The sequence below is a fragment of the Branchiostoma lanceolatum genome, chromosome 19 (genome assembly GCF_035083965.1).
Source record: "Branchiostoma lanceolatum isolate klBraLanc5 chromosome 19, klBraLanc5.hap2, whole genome shotgun sequence".
Classification (NCBI taxonomy): Eukaryota; Metazoa; Chordata; class Leptocardii; order Amphioxiformes; family Branchiostomatidae; genus Branchiostoma; species Branchiostoma lanceolatum.
The window spans coordinates 2685171-2689734 of record NC_089740.1 but is presented as its reverse complement, the minus strand read 5'-3'; the positions used below and the strand labels follow the sequence as shown (position 1 = coordinate 2689734).

The following is a 4564-nucleotide window of genomic DNA, read 5'->3' as shown; positions in this document are numbered from 1 at the left end:
GTCCCCTTACGTACATATGTTGTTGTTCACATTGATCCGATGCTCGATTTGACGTCCCCTAGCTTATACTCGAACTGCCGAATTCTTCGCGGCTATGTTTTCTACTCCCCATGTTTGGTCGCATTTCGCGCCCTCTTGGCCCCTTGCTTCTGCTCACAGTTGGTGAGCTATATGGTGGTTTGATGCCTAATCTTTACCGTGAACGCAACTTGGTTTATGATTTCTTATATTTTGCCTATGTCGTAAGCTTTGAATGGAGTTTGACTAGCAAATGATTAATGTCTTGCGTTAATCCCACGGGAATTAACTAAAAAGAACGTTTTATATTTAGACGACATTATTGTATACATTATGTACGTTGTTTTATATCATTTCCTTCATACTCATCTGTTTATATATTTGTTTACGATTCCGTTTAAGGAATAAATGGTTGTGTTCCCGCCAAACTCGATTTTGTGTCTGCCCACGTTTATCCTTGTGCCTCCTTGAGGTCGGTAAGGATTCCCTGCATTGTAAAACAAGTTTGCCAAGGAAACCTGACTAGGCAAAATATATGTTGTCCTGACGATTGACAACCGGTGTAGTTGTTGCCGTGCGCTGTGTGCCCCGAATACTGACAGAATCGAAAGGTTGCGCCTAGTTAACCAATTTTTCCACACTAAAGCTGATTGTCACAACTGCTTTTTACCAAGCGTAATTACAGCCAAGCGTGGCAGTGTTCTGTCTATCCAGATGACCCCTGTTAATCTTACACTTTCTTCTGTATCTCTTTTTTACTGTTACATACAGATGTAACACGTAACAGAAACTTTTTTTTTTAATCATGACGTCCCTTTCCAGTTGCATGTGGCTAGTAGTGCATTGCTGACGTTTTGGCGACGCCTTAGGGGCGAGCCTAACAGTATATTATACGCCCGATGTGCAAGAATTCCCAGAATTGTAAAGGTATGTCTGTTATGCGTTCGCGCGTGCGTAGTTTCAACATATGAATATTACCTGGGGAATTTGTTTTGAAGTTGCCTGTCACTATATTCATTTTGAAAGTAACGGAATAATGGAAAATAGTTTGATTCGTCAATTCAATGATGGTATGTTCGTCATGTATTTGTCGAAATATAATACTTTTAAGTGACGGAGTGGTGATGTATTATCTATTTTAGCAGTAAATGTAGCGAAGGTTGTCACCACCATGTGTAACAAGTAAATTACTTTTTTCGTTGCAATAGCGAGAAATATGTTAACTCGTTCTATACTGATAAGATTCAAGTAGGAAAATGGATATATGTAAGTTTGATGTTTTAAAAAAGTATTTTCTTTTGTTTTAGCTTCGAACGACAGGAACAGAATTAACTTTTGACTTTACACGATCTGATTTGAAATGCTGAATTACTAAGTTTCAAGCAGGTCATACATTTTTAGTTTTGTTGTAATCGCCTTCGTTGGAAAAGAAAAAGACAATTGTAGTGCGGTTTTATTTCTTTTATTTAATGAACACGATAAAAGCTATGAACAATTATGTAGTGGTACTTTTTACATAAGACACATTCAACAATCGACACGCACACTCACTTGTTTTACGCATGAGGCATACATCTATACAGAGCACGCAAAAACGTATGGCTCTGATATCCCTACTTAAACAAAACTACTATCTATCATATATCTACTATCTATCACGTATCTAACAGATATCTATCTATCTACTATCAAACAATGTATATTAATGAGGTATTCAAGCAAAAACATGCTCTTTGTGATACTGTTAATCTTACAGCAAATTGTTTAAATGGCCATTGATGCCACGGAAATGCCGGAACTAAAGACTGGATGTCAAGCCTGACAAGACTGATCCCTATGATTGTTGGTTAGGTTAAAGACTGCATTTGGAAGCTGCTGTTTCTGTTACTGTCGTCCAAGTTCACCTCTTGCTTATGACTGTTGTCTTTGTTGTCATGCAGAGCTGAAAGAAACAATGTAGAACGGATAAGTAACACCTTAATATATGTTGACAGGCTTGATCATCTCCTTCCATGACAACCATAATCAACATGCAAACATGCCTGAACGTCTATTAGTTTTATTCAGATCATTGAAATGTCATTCTTTCTTTCACACAATGTACAATCTTATTGAGTAAACCATCACATCATCCCCTCTTTCCCAACTCCAAACCAAGCATGGGGTTGGCCTGGTTTTCAAGTACCTGGTCAAAATACTTGGTGATGATTCCAAGTTCAGTTTTTAAACCAACCATCTCAACTCAGTATGAGTATGTTGGCAATGTAATATGTGGGCTTGTTATGATGGAAACTGAAACTTAACAAGCGAAAACTTTAATTTGAAGGGGTATGAACATGGCTTGTAGAGTAGAGTAGTAACCTCCTCCATTCAACGTAATCGAATAAACAAGGAAAGAAATAAGAGGAAATTTATGTTACTAACCATGTTGTCCAGTCAAACTGTTTGAACCACCTCCATGTAACTTGTCCACCTGACACATTGCCCGGTTTGGTTGCTCCAGCCTTCCTTCATCCTCCTATTCTTATCCTCTCGTAACTCCTGAAAAAGAGCAAAATGATGAATTACTCTCAACTTTGGTTGTACAGCAGTTTCATACATGACATTAACTAACAATTGGTTGTCAGAACGTGTTAGGGATTAATATTCCTATGATATTCATGGCCTTTTCCTCCGCTCTGGACGGGTGGAGGTCGATGTTCAGTCCTCGGAGTCGCAGGTACCTGCTTTCTGGTATCTCTTTTTGCTTTCCTGAATACCGAAGCTGCTTGACCTTCCCTTTTTGTTCTTGGTGGCCTGGTTTTTGTAATGAAACCCATATAGTGACGAGCACTTTTGAACAATGGATCAAACTTCTGGTGGTCAAATGGTCATATGGCATCCTAAAAGCGTGATTGATAGGACATCCGTAGCATGTACCATAAGGGAAATATAACTTTCTGCAATACCAGTATTAGAGGTACCATATGCAACCCTACATCTAGTTGGTTTTTGGCAGAAGAAGAAGACAGCAAAAAATATATATTTCCTCCCTGTATAGGGAGTGAAATATAAAAATGCTTATGGTCCGGGTTTAAGATCAAATATTGTCACAAAATAAAGTATTAATTTGGCACATTGTTTGCGCTTTACACTCTGTCGCTAAATTTTGACATTAAGCACCCATCAACCGACTCAATTCCGGCCAAATTTCCCGCAAAACAGCAATTTTCCGACTACTTCTCAAATAACAGATTAAAAAAGACTAAAAAAAAGAAGTTCTCACCCCAGTCATGACGTCACACGTGCTTGATCTAGTTTCCCGTATCTGTCTCTAAATCTTGCTGCATTCTTCATCAAAATTGCTAAGTTTTGCCCCCATTTGCAACGATACAGTTCCACAACCTTTTCGCTTCACTTTTTTGTGGAAAACTTTCCATACTTACGCTATTTGGGGACATTTTGCTCGGCCGAATCATGAGCGACCATAACGCTGTCGGTTCTTGCTGCAATGGCGGTAAATGAGTGCTTACGTAACGTAAGGTCAGAACAGTCTCACACCGAGGTTTATCCTAGACACGAAGTAGTCCCAGAAAATAAGGCGCAAATAATGCATTTTTTTCTGTCAATTTTGACCCCCGATTTTTCGAACATCACTAAAGTCAAGTATGATATTTTGTATTTCCCGAAAACAGCGTTCATCGTAACTTCTTTTCGTATGTAGCAGTGCTGGTCTCCCGGCGAATGATTTCTGTAACTATGTATTAGTGCGCGATTATGAGCGGTAATGCGGCTATTGTTACCTGATTACCCAGATAGTGCGTTCTATGTTCGCTTACTAGTCTCGGCACAGCGTTTTTAACTGAAACGATTTTAAGGCGTAGAATAACGATTAAAATATTGCAGATAACATGCGCATAAATCATATTATTTGATCATTTGCTTCATCCGAATAACTCAAGTTGTCTTAAGTATGAAAGACTAATCTAAGCAATGACCTATTATCATGGCGTTTCCTTATCAATTATGTAGTTTTCTGAATCAAATTGTTATCTCCATGAAAAAAAAAAACTTTTTCATGGGGATAATTGTTTTGCGTACGTTTGCGTGGCTGTGTGTTATCCTGTGTGTATGTTTGTGTCACCGGACGCTTAGAATAAAAATCTTCCAAGGAGAATAACTGAAGAAAGGAACGACAGATTTCCATATTATTTGGTACGCAGGTGGGTTGGGCAGAGATGTACAAACGGAAGTGCTAATAATGCAAATTGGGACTGAATTTGCAAAAGTAATGAGGAATATCTACTCCTCCATTGTAGATATGTGCTTTGAGGTCGCACCTGTCACATCTGTTGGTCTCTTATCTAGGTCAAGTATTCTCCAGGTTCCTACAGCTGGTTCTATATTGTTCTATATCTAAGTAGCATTAAAAAATACAAAAGATAACTCTGCAACAAAATATTGTCAATGTATGTTTCTGTTTTATTCAAGTGTAAACTACTGTAGCTATTTACAAGGCATTCCAAAGGTCACATTATTATCATAACAGAATTTTAAAGACTCACAT

General features: G+C 38.2%; 1 long non-coding RNA gene across 1 annotated transcript; it reads right to left on the bottom strand.

Moving 5' to 3' along the window:
- Positions 1-1471: 1471 nt before the first annotated feature.
- On the bottom strand, positions 1472-3508 carry LOC136425940 (uncharacterized). The gene is made up of 3 exons (XR_010754136.1): positions 3284-3508; positions 2443-2559; positions 1472-1960 (listed from the first exon to the last, which is right to left on the bottom strand). It is a non-coding gene; the product is annotated as an uncharacterized lncRNA (long non-coding RNA).
- Positions 3509-4564: the final 1056 nt, after the last annotated feature.